The 20,721-nt window shown below is 42.9% G+C and overlaps 1 non-coding gene across 1 annotated transcript; it reads left to right on the forward strand.

Annotated features, from left to right (window-relative positions):
- Window positions 1–8,788: 8,788 nt before the first annotated feature.
- On the forward strand, window positions 8,789–8,861 carry TRNAK-CUU. Its single transcript has one exon. It is a non-coding gene; the product is annotated as a tRNA-Lys (tRNA).
- Window positions 8,862–20,721: the final 11,860 nt, after the last annotated feature.

Here is a 20,721-nt window from a genome sequence, read left to right on the forward strand (position 1 = left end):
AGGAAATGGGACAGCTACAAGAAAAGGCGTGCTTAGGGGGTTGTTATATAGCGGGGCACATGGATTACAACTTAAGGTCTCTCGTTTTTTCCTCCTTCTTGGTCACGGTGCACAACTTAAGTCCTTGGTCACGGTGCACATGGATTCACCTAGACGGAAGGAGTACTATAGGGGCCTCGACGACGCCCCATGAAATTACCAGTTTGTTAATCACGGAAGCCATGGACTTTCGTGAGGATCCCCACATGGTTCCGAGCCGCGCAGTTTTCCATTGACAATCGCTCCCGCATTACGTGGTGCATTAATTACCACGCTCCCTGTCGATCGTGATCTGGATGCGCTTAATTAGCGCTTAATTAACCAGGGTTCCTCGCTGATTCCATGAAAGAAAAAACAACATCATCGCTGACACTTCTTGCTTCTGGGGAAGTGTACTCTATGATGCACCTTCATGTACCACTCAATGATGAAGAAAAAAGAAAAGGAGAATTCATCTGAGCAGGGCTCCAGGGTTAGAGTCAATGGGAAGAAGGGATCATACGTGGTGATACGGCAGGGCACGTTGTAGAGAGAGGGGCAGCACTCACACTCCCCAGATAGGTACTAATTATTGGAGATTTGGCTATCCCTATCTAGCTACGATGACTTGGCCAGACACCAAAACGTATCTCCCCCCATCATTTTTTGAACGATAACAGGAGAGCTGTTATATCATTGTAAAGAAGAAGATGGTACAAGGACCCACACTGCTCAGTTTATTGAAGAAAAGACCGGGCGAAAACCTGAACAACGGCAAACTTCACCTAGCAAAAACCAAGTCTAAAGCATCACAACACATACGAAACGCCGGCGAGGCCAACAACACACAACACACACGGCCAGGCACTCGAGCGTCCGCTTCGCCACTACCAAATTAAGTGCACACCGCACCGTCGCATCAATCCGATCCGGCACAAGCATATTGGTCAACCTCACCGCCACCGGAGAGGGACGATATGTCCGAAAGCAGGCAGACATATACCGTTCCGATCCCACGACGATGACTAACATGGCTCGTCCGATCCTCCTCACATGTGGGGAGTGCTCCTGTGCTGCCCCCGGTCGGCCAACGGCTAGTCCACAAACGCACCACCGCAGGCTCCATGTCCATCCACCACCACCGGCTGCTCACCAAGCCACAACATCACAATCGAGTCATATTGCTTCTTCCATTGACGCTTACCTACCTGTACAACGAAAGGTGTATGTCCTGGTAGTAGTTTTTAGCTGGGCGACATGAGCACCTTTATTTAGCACTTTCTACCGGTGGTGGAGATTGTAAAAAAGCTACACTTGATGAACTGGAAAGGTGGCGATTCATGATCTCATCAAAGTCCGGACCCTTCCTCTTGTTGTGCCATGGCGTTTCTTCTGGTCCTGAACGCGCTTGCGCTGGCCTCCGAACTCGGCGTTAACATCGTCACCTGTTTTTTTTTCTCAAAATCAAAATCGACTTGCACATTTTTAGATAAGTCAATTGTTTCTCAGAATCAAAACCAACTTGCATCAATTTGGATAAGTTAAATTTTTTAAGGAGCATTCGGCCCTTTGGAACCACAAACAAAAAACGCATCAAATGCTTGTGCTTGGTCTCAAACATAATAGAAACTGACCCGATACCTGGGAAGACACAAGAAAAAACTGAATAAAAATGAAAAAAAATAAAAAAATAAGGAAACAACTGAAGTTTTCTAAGAAATAATGAATTTAGAATTTTGGCTAGTCCTGTTTTTGACAAGAGGTTTGTGTATATATACGAAGTCAGAGTTTATTTAATCTTCATGTGGGCATGCTAATAAAAGGCATGGGCAGGCCTATACTATGTGTTACTTTCTATATGAACAACATAAAGTAAAAAACTAAAACAAACTAAAACATAATGAAGTCTTCTAGGCAAAAATAAAATAGAGGCAATGGTATTACCCTTTAAGAAAAAAATGAAACCAATAATGACAAACTTCGCACAAAATTTACAAAGAAACTGCGGCTTTTCATAATATGCAAGAATAACCATATGATGGTGAATATTTACAAAAAATACTTTTCTTAAGAAGGAATGAATTAGTGGCATTGGTATTTTGTCCTTAAAGAAGGAAGAAAATGAAATAGAAACTAAAAAAATTAAAAAAATAAAGATTTATAAGGAAAAATGAAAAACAACCATCAAGAATAAATAAAATGAAAAACAAAATATAACAAAAAATATGTAAAGTTTGCACAAAATTTGCATAGAAATTCTGCTTTTTTTTCCTATATGCAAGAACAAACATATAATAGTGAATTTTCAGCAAAATATGATTTATAAAAAAGAAATAAATTGGTGACACTAAATTGTAATAATGAAGTTTTCTAATGAAGAATTAATTAGTGACATTCGTATTACCCATTAGGAAGAGGAAAACTAAAAAATTAAAAATAATGAAAAATTTGCACATAATTTACACGGAAATTGTGTTTTTCTTATTGTATGCAAATATAACCATATAAGAGTGGAACCTCAAAAAGGAATGAATTTCTGACATTGCTATTACACTTAAAGAAGGAAGAAAATGAAATAAAAACTAAAAAAATCAAAAGAATGAAGTTTTCTGTAGAATAATTAATTACTGGCATTGGTATTACTTTTTAAGAAGAAAGAACAGAAAATAAAAAAAACCTTAAAAAAATACTTGCACACAACTTTGCAATAAAATTGTTTTTTTAATATGCAAAGAATAAGCATATAATTGTGTAATTTTCACACACTTGGTGATTTACACGCATACTACATAGTACTTGGTGTATACATTTCCACTAATCCAACATGCCCAAAATACCCTCCAACTAGCTGAAACCGCGACCCACTTGGTGTATAATGAAGAAAACCAACTAAAAATGAAAAGAAAAGGAAAAGTGCATAAAAAAGGCAATATGTAACGACTTCAGCCAATAGAAAAATAGACTTACCCTAAATTGTGACAAGTAAAAATTCAGCCCAAGAAAAAAAGCGACTTACCCCAAACAGGTGCAAGTCAAAAATCAGTCTAAGAAACCATGAAACAACAACAAAAAAACAACATGAATCTTGACAAAACAATCAATTGTCAGAAAATCGACTTATTTAACTTTAAAAATAAAGGCAACTTACATATAACAGTAGAAAAGGATTCAGAGAGATATGCACCACTTTGGCAGCGCAATGAGCGAAGACTTTCCTATACAAGTAGTACATCATGAGATATCCTACTACATGGATGTTGTGTGTAATGACAGATTAGTTATATGCCACTCTGATAGACTGCGTAAGTTGAGATTCTAGCTTGATCGTACATGTTTTTTATTCGGTGATAGTTGATACTCGTGCAGGCCATGTATACGCGTGCAGAACATAGAAGGGCATCCAAATTCCAAAGACTTCACGACAGGCAATTAATGCACAGCTTTTATATTTGCAAGGTTACACACCTTCGTAGAGTTGTCGTCGAAATCTTCTGTCCGGCCACACATACATCCCACAAATTTCCAGAACTATCATCGGCTCATCAGCTAGTTGCAGTACAGTCCCTAATCTTTCGGTGATATTTTTCATGAGGATGGTACGTATGCCCATCCCAACTTTTATAGTTTTCACGTAGTTTTTTTTTCGGGGATTTTTTTTTTCGCGTAGTATGTAGATAAGGTCAAAAATAAGCTGCGTCTGCTCTGCAGTGGAATGAGGGTAGTCATCAATTTGGAAATACACAAATTCAACAAAGAAGTTTTCTTCGGCTATAGATCGATTGATCTAATTACTGCTTTTAGAAAGCATCTATCCAAACTGAACTGCGTGATGGTGTGTGCAAAGAGAATACAATTAAGATATCCCCGCAAAAATAAAGGATAGAAATAATATACTCCCCCTGTTCCATAATGTAGTGTTATAGATTTTTTAAAAGTCAAACTTTGCAAACTTTGACCAACTTTATAGATAAAAATATTTATATCTACATACCAAATATATAAAATATGAAATTAATTCTTATAATGAATCTAATGATACATGCTTGGTATTCTAGATGTTTTTTTTCCCTACAATTTTCAAATTTGTGAGGTTTGACTAAAAAAAACTATATGCACTACATTATGAAACGGAGTGAGCATCGTGAATGCAAGCGGCAGCAGGACTTATCCGGTCAAGAAGAAAGTTCGTTGAGAGGCACGTAAAGCCCATGAACCATTAGCAACGACTTCCTTGAAACAGCCTGCTTCAGTAGCAGACCGACTTCACCGCACGACGGCTACTCAGATCAGCGATCACACTGAAGCGACTCACAAAAAGGTGGTCAGGCATTCGAATTTTATACAACTAGTTTTTTTTGTGGTTTCTCAAAAACACAGGAAAACATTTTCTTCAAATATTGTTTTATTTTAAAGTAAACTTTTTCAGAAACTACTAACATAAATAAATTGTGACAGATAAATTAGATGTTATTTTTTTAAATTCCAAAAAAATATAGAAATTTTCAAATAAATAAAAGAGTGAAAATATTTAAAAATCCAAACATATTTTGGATGTTTTGAACATTTTTAAAATATGCTATCATTTTCTTAAAGTTTTGAACATTTTCTGAAACATTGAATTTCTTTCAAAGTATTTGTTTTTCTGAAATGCACTTTTCCAAAATTTCGGTTTTTTTCTAACATGGATTTTTTAATAGTTTTGTAATTTTTAAAAATATATAAAGAAACAGAAAATATTAAAAAGAAAATAACCGGGTAAACCAGGAAGAAGAAAAAGGCAAGAGGGTCCCCAAACCGGACCTTGTACAACGTGTGCGTGCTCGCTAAATGGGCCAGCCCATAAAGGAGTTGCTACATGAGTATGTTGTGCGTCTATCCGATAAATACATGCACATAGCATCCAATATGCATACTAGGGCAGGACCTGACTGACTCCTGCATATGTCGGGAGTGAGGCCCAATTTACTTTAGCTATGTTTTTGCATTGTCCGTCCTCAATGGTGTCGTGCTGAAAAAACGTATTTCACACAAATGTGTCACAGACAAAAAGGGCGTGTCAGACATAGGATATCTCCAAAAAAACAAAAAGGCTAGCTAGGGGCCATGGTACTACTCTATATGCCATGCGTTTCGTGCAGCTTTATGACTGACGAGAAGCGGGCATTTACGGCAATAGGCCGCCAAAAGAGTAGTTGGTGCCGCCGAGCATTAGGGGGGTTCCTGCTGGTCCTAAGTTGGCAGTGGGAAGGCCGAGATCAGGCGAGGCGGGGCGGTCCATGGGGACAAGTATAGATGAGTAGATGACAACCCGGTAACTACTTCACCGTGTGTGGTGATGCATGTCACTGGTCTGTTGTGTACATGAGTAAGCCGTCAGCGCCATAAATAAAGCACATCCTACTCCACATACATGAATGTGCTAAAAAACAATTGTAATAAATAATGAATTAGTGTAATTGATATTACACTTCAATAAAAATAAAAATGTCAAAATAATGATTTGTAAGAAAACATGAATTAGCGGTATTAGTACTACCCTTTAAGAAGAAAGAAGATAAAAAACAAATAAGGACAAATTTACACTCAATTTACACAAAAATTGTGATTTTATAATATGCAAGTATAAGCATATAATAAATGAATTTTTCACACAAACAACTTCTTAAGAAAGAATGAATTACTGTCATTGTTATTATCTTTAAAGAAGAGAGAAAATCTAATATTTTTTCTAAAATTTAAAAGAAAGTTTTCAAGAAATATGAACTAGTGGTCCTCGCATTAGCCTTAAAGAAGGAGAATGAAATAAAAACTGAAAAAACAAAGTTTTCTAAGGAATAAAAAATTAGTGGCATTTGTATTACCCTTTAAGAAGAAACTAAATGGATAAGAAAATCTATAATAAACAATGACATAGTTTGCACACAATTTACATCAAATTATTTTTTGTTATAATATGCACGAACAAGCATATAATAATGGACTTTTCACAAAAAGGAAGTTACCTAAGAAGGAGTGAATTGATGACATTGGTATTATACCACTAATGCAAAATGAAATGAAAAATAAAACAAAATGATATAATGAAGTTTTTCTCGAAAGATTAAATAAATGTCTTACCCTTTAAGAAGAAAGAAAGCAAAAAACTAAAATATAATAATAATAATAATAATAATAATAATAATAATAATAATAATAATAATAATAATAATAATAATAATAATAATGGTTTCTAAGAAAGGTTGAAGTACTGGCTTTCATACTCCCTTTTAGAACAAATCAAATAAAAAGAATAAAAGAAATAATGAAAAAAATTGACACACAATTTAATTTACACAGAAATTGTGTTCTTTATAATATGCAAGAGAAGCATATAATAGTAGAATTTTCACACAAAAAGAAAATTCCCTAAGAAGGAAAGAATAAGTGGCATTGGTATTACGATTAGAGATGAACCAAAATGACATCAAAACTAAAACATCATCAAAATAATGGAGTTTTTCTAAGAAAGAAGGAATGAGTGGCTCTGATATGACCCTTTAAGAAGAAAGAACATGAGATAAAAACTAACACAAAATCATAATAATTAAGTTTTCTAAGAAAAATATATTAGTGGCTTTGGTATTGCCCTTTTAGAAGAAAGAAATTAAAGAATTATGAAACAAGTATTGACAAAACTTTCACATAATTTATGTAGAATTATTAAACAAATATTGACAAAACATTCACATAATAGTAGGGTTTTCACGCGAAATGCAAGTTTCCTGAGAACGAATGAATTAGTGGCATTAGTTTTATTCCATTTAAGAAAAAATGTGAAATAAAATAAACTAAATAAAAATCAAAATAATGAAGTTTTTCTAACAAAGAATGAAATGATGGATTTGGTATTACTCTCTAATTAGAAAGGAAATGAAATGAAAACTAAATTAAAAAATAAGCTTTTCTAAGGAAGAATGGACTTGTGGCATTGGTATTACGCATTAAGAAAAAAGAAAATAAATCGATAACTATTTTTTTAAAATAATATTTTATAAGAAATAACAAATTAGTGGCATTGGTATTACCTTTTAAGAAGAAAAAATGAAAAAAAAAACAATTTGCACACAACTTTGCACTGAAATTGCACTTTTTTACAGTTTGCAAAGAATATATAGTATAATAGTGCAAGTTTTAGATAAATTTTGTAGTATTTGTGTGTATACATTGATATTCACACAGCATCCCAAAAATACCCACAATAGAAAAGAAACCGACTAATAAAGAAAAACAAAGGGAGAGAGGGGAGGGTTGAGTCTCACAAGTAATGTGATTCAGCACGTTACGAAAACGACAGACCCAAATACATGGTCAGTAAAAGACCCAACCCAAAACAACTCACTGAGCAGAACAGAAAAAAGGGAGCACGAAATTGAAAGAAGAAATCAACGCAAAAATCAACTGACACAAAAATCAACTACCAAATATACCCTTGCAAAAGGAAAAAATACTAAAATTATAAAGAAAAACAAAACCAAAAGCAAAAGCAAAACCGCATACAAACCCAAAAAAGAGACAGTCTATAACAGATATGGTGTCCAATAGGAAAATGGACTTACCTCAAATAGGTGCAAGTCAAAATCCAGCCTAAGAAAAATCTAGTTACCCCGAACAAGGGCAAGTCAAAATTCTAGCCTAAGAATAAATCAACTTGCCCCAAACAGGGGAAAGTTAAAAATCAGCCTGCAATGTCATTAAATAATACAAGAAAGAAACATACAGCTCGATTCTTGTCAAAAGAATTGACGATCAGAAAATTGACTTACCCAAATTTTAAAATCAGGCAAGTTACATATTTCTAAAGTGTTCAAAAATTACTTACTTACATTCACCGTGCTTTAAAAAAACTTCATGAAATATGAAAATTGTTAACAATTTTATAAATTGTCCATACCATCAAAAATATATCTTCATGACATTTAAAAATCTAAACACGTTGCAAAATACAACCATGATTGTTTTTTTGAATGATCACAAAAATGTAAAATCTTGTTCGAGTAATTTCTTTTAAATATTCATACCATTCAAAAAATCATGACAATGTTTGTGTAGTGAAAAGTATATTTCTTGGAGCACCATCATCAGAGGCTTTGTGTTGTGCGGCAGGATGTCGTAGGCCTTCAATTTGTTTTCAAGGGCATGCTGGGAGCCTACGCTAGCCTCGTCGATATCCGCATCGGTAAATAGTTGCATATGTCCTGCTTTCAAAATCAAGGCTCCACTCTGACATGACCTCAGGGAACTCGCTCCCCACTCTTATCCAAGATAAGACCATTTTTGTTACAAAGAATTTCCATGTGTGTGGAGATTGCCATACAGTTATCAAGTACATGAGCTTAATCAGGAGAAGGGATATAATCGTCAGAGATGCCTATAGGTTTCATCATTTCAGGAATGGACAATGCAGTTGTGAAGATTTTTGGTGACAGCGAAATTAGAGTCAGTATGATATCTTGAACAATTACGCATTGTCAGTGATACCCTTAGTGTCAGTGATACCCAAGGGGAATAACTTTTTCTTTCATTCATTAGTGACAGAGGTCTGTTTCATAGTACATATGTCAAATGGCCGAGTCCGACCATCTTCTGAAGAGGACATCATGGTTTTCATTTCATTGAAGCACTGCGTTGATCCATCATAATCTTTGTTCCCTCATTTTCTACACGTGCTCTCTTCTTTGTGCACGTGAATGGTAAGGCTTGTCTAATTCATTTGGAAGAAATAACACAACAAGCCCGTCTAGCTCAGTTGGTAGAGCGCAAGGCTCTTAACCTTGTGGTCGTGGGTTCGAGCCCCACGGTGGGCGCATGGTTGTTTTAAGTTAATTTTTCATTTTTTTTGGTTCTGCCTGCTATAGCAAACTCTCTACTATTTTTGCCTAACAAAATGCCCTTCCTCTGGTACTTGCTATGTGCTTTTTTTGCGGGTGCATACTTACTATGTGCTTTTTTTGCGGGTGCATACTTACTATGTGCATTTTCATGTGTGCTGAATTGCTGACATGCACAACAATGCAAAAGAAAAAGAAGGTACATTTCCATTTCTCAAAATTCAGAAGGGAAAGAAAGGAACATATAACTACAACAAATTACACTAACTATATACTCTAATAATAACATACTCCCTCCGTCCCATAATATAAAAACGTTAACGCGGCTTAAAAAAGTTCTTATACTATGGGACGGAGTGAGTGCTTGCTTGCATCATCTACTATGTACAAAGGATTGCTGTCAAAGATCTACAGTTGAAGCTTACTGATCTAACCCTACATCTCACGTACCGTTTATGCATGGCAACGGGCATGAGAGTAAGCGAAATGCAAAAGTAAGGCACCTTGAGTGCCAATCTGCTATTCCTCTGTATTATGTATAGGTTACAGCTATGCGCAATGGCGTAGTAGAGAGAGAGAGAGAGAGAGAGAGAGAGAGAGAGAGAGAGAGAGAGAGAGAGAGAGAGGCGCGATGTGCACAGAGAGGGGGGACATGGGCCAGGACGTGCCCATGCATGGATGGGACGTGGGCATGCACGTAGACACCAGCTGATTGTCAACACCCGGCCACAGCTGCAGCATCCGGTGGACGGATGCATAAACTGGACCTGAAATCTTGAAACGCCAGCATGGGGAGCCGCTTCGTCAGGATGTCGGCGAACTGCTGCTCGGTTGGGACATGAAGAACACGGAACTCACTAAGGGTCACCTTCTCACGGATGAAGTGGATGTCGATTTCAATGTGCTTCGTGCGTCGGTGATGAACGGGGTTGGCCGCCATGTACACGGAGGAGATGTTGTCGCAGAAAACCACCATGGCCTTGGGTAGCAGAAAACGTAGCTCGCCGAGGAGTTGCCGGAGCCAGCAGCACTCAACGATCGCTTTGGCGACGGTGCGGTACTCGGCTTCCACACGGGAACGTGAGACCGTGGGCTCGCATTTGCTGGATCAGGAGACCAGAGAGTCGCCGAGGAACACGGCATAGCCGGAGGTGGCCAGGTCGAGCGACGGCGAGCGATGCAGGTGTAGTCCCTAATCGGTGGGGCCGCGTAGGTAACGGAACACGCGCTTCACCAGAGCGAGATGGATGACACGGCCGGACATCGCGTACGCAGTACAGCAGTGCTGCCTCGTCATGATCGAGTGGAACGTGCTTGCCGAGGGATGGTGATGGGAGGCATGACCGCATGAGCTCGATTAGGTCAAGAGGCGTTGCCGTGTTTGAGTTCGACTCGGTGCTACTCTGTTGTTGGAATGGAAATTGTGATCTGATCGAAGACGATGTGACGTGAGATGATCACGCGTCCGGTGGCACGATTAGGGCACCGGTAGCCCTTGTGATCCGGTGAGTAACCAAGAACACACTGGGGGCCGACCGGGGAGGGAGCTTGTGTGGTGAGGTGCAGTGAGGTTTGGAAAACACAGACACCCGAATACGCGCATAGAGGAGTAGTCCGGATGGGTGCCATAGAGAAGGAGGAAGGGTGTCTGGTCATGACGCCGCCGACATGGCCGTCGATTGAGCAGGAAGGTGGCCATTTGAAGGGCCTCTGCCCAATATTGGTAAGGCATGGATGCGTGGATGAGCAGTGAGAGCAAGATATCATTGAGTGTACGAAATGCTCGCTCGGCTCGCCCATTTTGGGGCGACGTCTAGGGACAAGACATGCGAAGGACGATCCCTAGGGTGGAGAGAAAGTGGCGATCTGCATTGTTGTCAAACTCATGCCCATTATCAGTTTGTATGGTGAGGACATGCAAATTAAAGTGATGGCAAACGAAGCTAACAAACTGACGTAAAGTGGGCAAGACCTCATATTTGTGTTTAAGCGGGAACGTCCACATGAAATGACTGTAATCATCCACAACAACGAGGTAGTACTGAAACCCAAAAACACTAAGCACAGGCGAGGTCCACACATCACAATGTACAAGCTCGAAGGGAAAATATGACACATGATCCGAAGAACTAAAAGGTAGTCGGTGGCTCTTTCCTAACTGGCACGCGGTGCAGAGGGAACGAGCAGCATCCGAGGTGATGGAGGCACGCTGGAGAGTGGAGTCCAGAGCGTCGACGCCAAGATGGCCGAGGCGACGGTGCCAAACGTCGCGCAAAAGGGCGGTGAGGGCTTGGGGAGCACGCGTTGGTGGTGATGGGTGCAGGGGGTACAGATCGTCTGGCGAGTCAGAGCGGAGGATTACCGCCTTCGTTCTTTGGTCCTTAACAAAGAAACCAAAATCGTCAAATTCGACATTAATAGGGTTTTCATGGGCTAGAGTGCGAACGGACATGAGGTTTTTGATAAGATGCGGCGAAACTAAAACGTGGTAGAGAGAGGGGTTGGGCTGTGGCGGGAAGCTGGTGATGGCCGGTGTGGGTAACTGCCATAGTGCCGCCATTGCCAACTACAATGTCAGGTAAGTAACAAGGGCAAGATGAAGAGAGTATAGGGGGGGGGGCACCATGTGTGAGGTAGCACCCGAGTCGAGGTACCACTCCCCGCCGGAGTTCGAAGCCTGCCCTTGTTGCACGCTCATATTGTTGAGGGCGTGGCCGAGCGCTGCTTGATCCCATGCTGGTGCCTGGTTGCCGGTGGGCGCACTCGAAGGTGCATCGTAGAGAGGGTGGGCGGGGACGACACCAAGCTGCCAGTAGACCGCCGGAGCTCCTGCAGGTGGTGGCGGGGTCCAGGGATGAACCGCCATGCCGGCGGACGGTGCAGTGGCTCCAGGTCGGGGCCCAAGGATGCCGCCGCCGTGAGCATGCGGGCGCCAGGGCATGGGCCAGGCATGAACCATGCTAGTCCAAGGCGTCGTGGTCGGAGCAGCAGGGCGAGGGGGCGCACCGCCCCCGCCGTGGTTGGGACTCGCCGCCACTGGAGTTGGAGGCCTTCCCCTTCCCCTTGTAGCGACCACCACCACCCATTCCCATGCACCAAATGGTCACACGTGCTCAAGAGGGCGCTGCTTTCCCAACCCAAAATATCATCAGTCTCTCCTCGCGGCCACGGACACCTCCGTCTCCCCCGTTCCCAAAACCGTCTATGCTGCCTTATGTGATCCGAATTGGCTAGCTGCAATGTAGGTTGAGTACGCAGCGCTGATGCAGAACTAGACATGGAGCCTTGTTCCCCGACCGCATGGCGCCAACATTGTCGCTGGGAAGTGGCTCTTCCGTCACAAGTTCAAGGCGGATGGGAGCCTGGAGCGCTACAAGGCGAGATGGGTGGTCCGTGGATTCTCTCAACGGCCCGGTGTTGACTTCGACGAGACCTTCTCGCCGGTCAAGGCGGCCACCATTCGTGCCGGCCTCTCCGTCGCTGCTACGCGCCAATGGACGGTACACCAGATGGACGTGAACAACGCCTTTCTAAATGGTCACCTCACCGAGCGCGTCTACTGCTAGCAACTGGTTGGGTTCGTCGACGGCAGCCACCCCGACCACGTCTGCCTCCTCGACAAGTCGCTCTACGGCATCAAGAAGGCGCCGCGGGCTTGGTTCGCGCGGTTCGCCGCATTCGTCCGCACCATCTGCTTCCGCGACTCCCGCCCTGATACCATGAGAGTAAGCAAAATGCGAGAGTAAGGCACCTTGAGTGCCGATCTGCTATTCCTATGTGTTTTTGAGGGTAAAGCCAACAACTTTATAACTTAACTGCTCTTGGGAAAATCGCCCAAGACACAAGCGCCCACAGGGGCGGGTACATCAGATTCCCACTCTAGAAAGTGGTTAGGGTCACAAGCACGACCAAGAGCGGCAAGCTCATGAGCAACAGAGTTTGCGCTACGCCTACATACAGAGATAGTAACCTTAGAAAACCAAAGCTTCAAATGGTATTTTATGTCCTCTATAACAGCTGCATACGCCGATGAGTCGGCCTTCTGCAAATCCAACGCTTCCGCTACCAGCTGAGAATCAATCTCCTGCTCCACTCGAACTATGCCCAGATCCGCTGCAGTATGCACAGCATGCAACATTGCACTGATTTCTGCAGCAAAAACATCCGAAATATGATCCTGCCTCCCAGCCCAAGCATAGGCCAAAGTGCCATCCTTCGATCTGACGGCAACACCCCAGCATGAATGGTTCTGACCTGGAACGAACAACCCGTCCATGTTGATCTTGAACTCAGCGTGCTCCGGTGGCCTCCACTTGTCAGGAGCTGGCTTGTCCGGCTGTTTCCCGAAGATTTCAAGATACTCGAGCATGGTGCTTCTCGTACGACGGGCCACCGTATCGGCAGACCAGGGCACCTCTCCCTGTCTCAGCTTGTTTCTATTGGACCACCACATCCACCAAAAGACTAGAACATGCAACCGTTTTTTCTCATCAAGCCCCTAGAGAAAATCCAGAAATGCATGCACAGGCCCGATGGACTCTAGCTCAATGCGTTCCTTCTCCAGCTCTAGCATCCTCCAGACTTCTTTCGCACGCTTGCATTTTATGAAGAGGTGGGCAACATCCTCGTCTGCCCGGCTACAGAAAAGGCATTTAGTGTCAGTGATGGGGATTCCCTTGTGTGCCACATTTGTACGAAAGGCCATGGAATCATGCTTGAGGCGCCAAGTAAACATCTGGATATTGGGGGGACACGGCAACTTCCATAACCGTTTCCAAGAATCATCGGTGATACTATCCAGAATGCCAGGCACATGTGAGCTATCCCTCGCGCCACCATCCCGTTTCATACGCTCAAGTTGGACTTGAAGTTTATATGCGCTTTTGACTGAGTGCCTCCCTTTAGTGTCATATTGCCATGCTATGAAGTCATGTGTTCCATCCCTTAGCGGTATTTGGAGAATATGCTTGACATCATCCGGTCAAAACGTATCCCGTACAAGCTGCACATCCCACGAACCAGTGACTGGATCAATAAGGTCGCTTACTTTCTGAAGCAAGTTAGCGCCTCGGGGGGTGATCACCCCGCGCGACCACGGACGTGGCAACCAAGGATCGGACAAGATGTTGACCGGCGTACCATCGCCGATCCTCCAAATAAATCCCTCCGGGAACAGCTGCAAACCGTGCAGCAAGCTTCGCCATGAGTAAGATATACCATCGCGGGGTTTGGCCTCCAGAAGCTTGCCACCCGGGAAGTAGCGGGCCTGCAATATTCGCGCGCATAACGACTCCGAGACCTATATCAGACGCCAAATCTGGCGCGAGAGCATAGCTAGGTTGAATCCGTGCATGTCCCGGAACCCGAACCCACCTCGAGCCTTGGGGAGAGTCAACTTTTTCCAACCAATCCAGTGGGTGGTACGATCTTTGTCTTGCTGGCTCCACCAGTAGTCGCACAGGAGCAAACTCAATTCCTCACAGAAAGTTTTCGTGAGGTAGAAACATGACATGGCAAACGTAGGAATGGCCTGCACCACGGCTGTGACCAGTGTTTCTTTCCCACACTTTGCTATAAATCTTTCCTTCCACCCATACACTCTTTCGACCATGGCCCCTTTGACAAAGGCAAAGGCTTTCTTCCTGGACTTACCCACATGGACGGGTAACCCCAGGTACCTGTCATTCTACGTCTCACTCTGTATCTGCATAGCATCCTTAACAGCACGTTTATCCTCTGCCTTTGTGTTGGGGCTAAACATAATGGCTGATTTCTCAAGATTGATGCACTAGCCCGAACAGTTCTTGTACAAGTCCAGAATTTCTCGCATAGCGTGAGCTTCATCATGGTTGTCCTTCATTAGCAGCAAAGAGTCATCGGCAAACAACAAGTGTGAGACAACCAATGCGTTCCGACAGATTTTGACGCCCGTAACTCGTCCACTTTCCTCCGCCTCATGTAACAGTGCCGATAGGCCCTCGGCACAAATGACGAACAAATAGGGAGATGTTGGATCCCCTTGGCGTAGACCTCTCGATGGGGAAACTGTTCAGTCAATCCGCCATTCAGCTTGATTTGATACCTCACCGTGGTAACACAATTCATGAGTAGATCAGTCCACCTCGCACCAAATCCAAGTTTGTACAGCATAGCTCTTAGAAAGTCCCATTTAACCCTATCGTACGCCTTACTCATATCCGCCTTAACCGCAATGATGCCCTCATTACCCTTCTTCTTATTCAGCAAGAAGTGCGACAATTCATATGCAATGAGAACATTATCAGTTATTAGCCGCCCTGGCACGAATGCACTTTGGTTATCCGAGATGATCTCTGGTAGTATCAGCTTCAACCGGTTTGCTATAACCTTGGAAACCAACTTATATACCACGTTACATAAACTGATGGGTCGTAGGTCTTTTATTCTGTTAGGGTTCTTCACCTTTGGTATGAGGACAACCACTGTATCGTTCCAACCATCCGGCATTGCACCTCCATTAAGAACAGCCAAGACCTCCTCAACCACTTTGTCTCCCATAAAGTGTCAGTGCCTCTTGTACACGATGAATGGCATGCCGTCCGGGCCAGGCGCCTTGAGGTCCCCAATATGATCAAGGGCCGCCTTCACCTCCTCTCTGGTAAACTCGGCCTCAAGCACAACCCTCATGGACGGGGTTACCCTAGGCTGCACCTTATCAATGAGCTCCAGCAACCAGTCGCCGTGGGCCTATGTGAAGAGTTCCTGAACAAACGAGCAGACATAGTTATTGAGCTCCTCCCCCTCCTTCACATCCGATCCATCCTCCTTCTTCAGCATTCTAACTCTATTCACCTTCTTCTTAGCAGACGCCACCGCCATGAAGTATTTCGTGCTTCTGTTGCCCTTCCTCAGCCATGTGACGTGCGACCGCTGCTTAGCCTTCGTATTTCTCCTTTCCTCTATTTTCTCCACCCTACACCTTAGCTTCGCCTCCTCCCGAACTTTTTCTTCACTCACCGCAGCACGCATACACCTTTCCAACTCCCGTCTTGCTTGTTTAAGCTTCTCTTTCAAGTCACTAGCCACCTCCTTTCCCCACTTCGACATGCGCCCTGCCACCGTCTTTAGCGCCGTGGCGACATCGCCTCTTCCTTACATGCATCCTTCATCCCACGCCCCTTGCACCTCCTCACTGCACCCGTCTTCCTGCAACCACCACGCCTCAAAATGGAAGCCTCCATCACCACCTCGCTCCCTTCTACTCCCTCCCTGAGTGCAAACAATAACAGGCCCGTGGTCCGAGTGGCGAGGAGCGCCATTGAGGACACTGAAATTTGGGAACCACTCACACCAAGTGTCGTTCGCAGTGGCTCTATCAAGGCGCTCACAGATGTATGAACTAACTTCCTTGCTGTGATTCCTCCAAGTAAATTTGTCTCCCTTGAACCCAATGTCACTGAGCTCGCGCGGTTCGCCGCATTCGTCCGCACTATCTGCTTCCGCGACTCCCGCCCTGATACCATGAGAGTAAGCGAAATGCGCGAGTAAGGCACCTTGAGTGCCGATCTGCTATTCCTCTGTGTTATGTACAAGTATAGTAACCTTTTTCAGTGTACGTTGTTTTAGTTCGTGCGTAATACTGTGCTATATACATAGTACATTGAATAAGTCTGTTTCGGTTGACGACGTGACGGACGGCCGGACCAGCGTCCACACCGCCCATGCGGCGCCCGCGCGGTAGCACGCGAAGTTTTCAACATGTAGTGCGGACTGCGCAGAGAGAATGCTGGCTAGCCAGTAGCTAGCTAGTTATGTGCTTCAGGCACGACCCATGTCATATCCAGTGTGTATGTAGCGTGGGGCCGGCAAGCCGCGCGGCCGTACGTACGTCGATGTATACGTGCTCGGGCCCAACTGCACGTACGCGTGTGACACTGTCCAAGGAGAGAGTATGTACGTACTAAGTACTCCCTCCGTTCCTAAATGTAAGTCTTTTTAAAGATCCCACTACAAACTATGTACAGATGTATATAGACATATTTTAGAGTGTAGATTCACTCATTTTGCTCCGTATGTAGTCTATAGTGGACAGTCAACACTTGGAGCACCGACGTAACGCATCCGGGTAACACAAGCAAAAGTTAAATGCTCCTGGAACGAATCAAAACCGCCAATGCAACAGAAAATAGGGTAACTACAACAAAACTTTACAGATCAGATAATAAATCAGGGCGACCAATTGACTGAAAAAATACATTATGTAAAACCGGTGCTCCTAGAATAAATCATGACTACTGCTGGGCAACGTGACAGTGAAAAAAGAAATTTATTACGGAGAAACAAACACAAGCTAAACAAAACTAGGTAAAATAAGTTTAATGAGATTATCGGGTCCAGCTGAATAGTTCACATTTTTTTAAGCGATAATCCCCGCTTCCCATATAGGCAGTTGCCTCCCGAGGAAGCGCCTCAGCGAACCGTCGCGTCCCATGGAAGCGTCCGTTCCCCTTGTATATAAGTCTACATCCATGATGAATAAAGAATACTTGAATCATTTGTTGTCTCTCTCGATCTCAATTCTGTTAAAACTAATTAATCATGTGTTAATTATGGGATTAATTCCTACTTGTACTAACCGCAGGCAGTTGTAAAACTGCTGCGTCGGTTCCTGCCGAATAGGCATCTCCTCTGAATAGACACCTTTTTCAATGGTGTCCTTTCCCTTGTATAAATAGCAGATGCCATCTAATAAAGAAGAGAGTTGATTCACTTTCCTTTTAACACGTTATCACGCACGCCTCTACCGAGAGCATTAGGCCAGGCGACAAGCGAAAACAAACGGCGAGACTGGTGCACGTCCGTGGGGGCGACGCCCTCCGGCGTTGATGAACCGGTGGCCCTTGGCCCCTCGAACCAAGCGGCCGACACAAGCCCGGATGTGGTGTTCGTCCCCTGTGCCTCCACATGCATCCACGCTGCCGTTCCTCCCATCGGGACGCCGGATGGCAGCGGCCAACCAAATCGATGGATTCATGGCCGTATGGAGAATCAGGGAGAGATATTGGGATTTGGGATCACACCAGGCAGCGACGCTGAGGAGAACATCGTATATGTTTCGGTCTTCCTACAATCTAATAACTGGTTCTCAATTATGCATAAGGAATCACTTGTGAGCATGGCCAGAAGAATCGATTTATGCAAGAAATTCTTCACGAAGGAAGAAATCTGTACAGAGGATGTCAGACAGGCGTTGGTCTCCACTGATCGCTGAAAATAGAAGAGAACATGAGAGGCAAAAGGGAGGCAAATTTTAAGGCTCGTACACCTTAAAGTGTATACTGAACCACTCAGACTCCTTGAATGCATCAAGTCGAGGTAAGTGACTCTTCTCAACCATTGACTAGACTATTCAGGTATCCATGGTTTTCCAAAGACACATCTACACGATGGTCTCAAGTGTGCTTTATTCACACTAAGCCATTGGCTCATTATCCTGATATCGATTTCAAGAAAATCGTATGGATAGCATTGCAGAATCTCCTTGAGTGCTTTTCTCTATGGCCCTCGGATTGAAGTTTAGCAATTTGTCCTAATATCTAGACTCTAAATGGTTTGGTAGAATCCTATATCCAAAGAATTAAGCTCATTGCATTGTCTTTATTTTGGAATTGCAATTTACCAACTTTACGTTGAAGCCATGCAGTTTTACACGCTCATGACCAAACTGCATACTATTATTTCCCTCTATCTTTGATGCGTGGAAATCTACCAAGTATTTCCCATCTACGGTATTTCGGTTGCATATCGATATCACCACCCTAACATACATCATTGGCCCCTCAATATATAGTTGGGATCTATGTGAGGAATAATTGTATTACCGTCAATACCTCAAGCCCCTCACATGGGAATTATTTAAGGCCAGTATGTTAGTTCAATGAGGAACATTTCCAGGCATTAGGGAGAGATTTCAAGTACCATAAAGAATGCCAGGAAATTAGTGAAATGTTCAACACATTTCTGCCTCAAATCCACGTACTCAAAGATCTAAACTATACGTTTAGAAGATTTGCAACACATTGCAAATAACTTGCCAGATTCATTTACTGACTATAAAGGTGTCATACAATCCTACAATCCTACAAAAGTATGCCTGAAAGAGTGGAGGTTACAGCAAAATCCACTCCACTCCCTATTCAAAGCAACAGGAGGAGATGTAATGGCAGAAGTACATCAGGATTCAGCTTCTCGCAAGCAAGGATATCAAGGTCTGTGAATCAGTAAATGCAAGTCAACTTCATGTTGACAGACACCTAATGGGTAGTATACGCCTAGTGGATGGGAAACCTCCACCAACCAAGGTCATAGTGCACACAATGACTGGGACATCGGAATACCTGACTCAGTCGCATTGGGAAATCGCGAGCAGCCGTCATGGGTAACGATATTTCCATCAAGTCTATATTGATACATAAATTCTGGAGAATCATATAACCGGAAGTCTACAATTGTCGACATGCATTTCTTAACTAGATTACAAAAACCTTTCAAATGATTCAGATCCAAAGACCATGGCCATGGCAAAGTGTGAACGACACTCGGACTGAACTCAAGCAAAGGGTATAATCTAGGTAGAAATGATTTTGCTCAATAATGGGAAGGTATTCATAAGCAATACCTACACCAGTTTTCTTCTGGAAACGGAATTGAGAACAATGAGGTGGTGAAACATAGAGCAAGTATTGTAGCACAAGGGTTCACGCAGATACCCAACTATTCTCCAGAGGTGGAATCTCTTTCCGATAACTTATATCATTGGTAGTACAAAATCATCTATCTGTGCAGTTGATAGATGTAGTGATTACATATACATGTGGATCACTAGATTCAAACATAGATGGTTCCTGATGGAATCTCAATTCTGAATCAACATACATTGTGTAAAATCAGTAAGTCACCATACGACTTATTATTGTCAGTACATATGGTACAACTGACGTTGTTAGATCCTTATACACAAGGAGTACTCCTGCAATGATGATTATCCATGTTTTTGTGTCTGCAATGACGACACATGTAATCATCTAAATGACGGAGTTTAAACTGAAGGATTTTGGTAAACCAAAATACCGCTCATTACTACAAATTGAGCACCTTCATTCATACATTATGATATACTATGTTGTCTATATCCATAATATATTGGAGAAATTCATTATGGACAAATTTTATCCATCCATAACTCTCATGGTAGTTCATTCTCTAGACGTAGAGAAAGATCTATTTTGATCAAGAGATGATGGAAATGAGATACTGGGACCCAACGTTCCATAATGCCATTGGATCCACCAAACACAATTGGTTGGTACTCAAGAATATCTTTCGATATCTCCAAGGCATCAAATATCTTGTCCTGGTTTTTCAGTTTCACAGAAATGTGAACACCGATATCATTGGATACATCGATCAGATCCCCACTATGTCAGATCATAGACAAGCTTAGTGTCCCTACTAGGTGTGGTAGCCCTCTCATGAAGAGTCTTCGAAACAGATCTCATGGCTACATCCACCAACCATTATCTCAACGATAATGTTTCTTGTGTTGCCCGGATGCAAATAGGTTACATAATAAGCAATATCACTTATTGCATATCTTGCAATTCAAATCATGCGACTGATTTGTTCACCAGGTTTCTACCAACTTATATGTTCCAGAAATGTGTTCATGGAATTGGTATATGACGACTTCGGCATATGCAAGAATCAGGGGGAGTATCTTCCTGAATTGTTCCTGTTCAAAGCATCATATTATACTCTTTTTTCTTTCATGAGTGTACTTTAGAGGTTCTCATAAAGG

This window comes from Triticum dicoccoides, chromosome 3B (genome assembly GCF_002162155.2).
Source record: "Triticum dicoccoides isolate Atlit2015 ecotype Zavitan chromosome 3B, WEW_v2.0, whole genome shotgun sequence".
In the NCBI taxonomy this organism is placed as follows: domain Eukaryota; kingdom Viridiplantae; phylum Streptophyta; class Magnoliopsida; order Poales; family Poaceae; genus Triticum; species Triticum dicoccoides.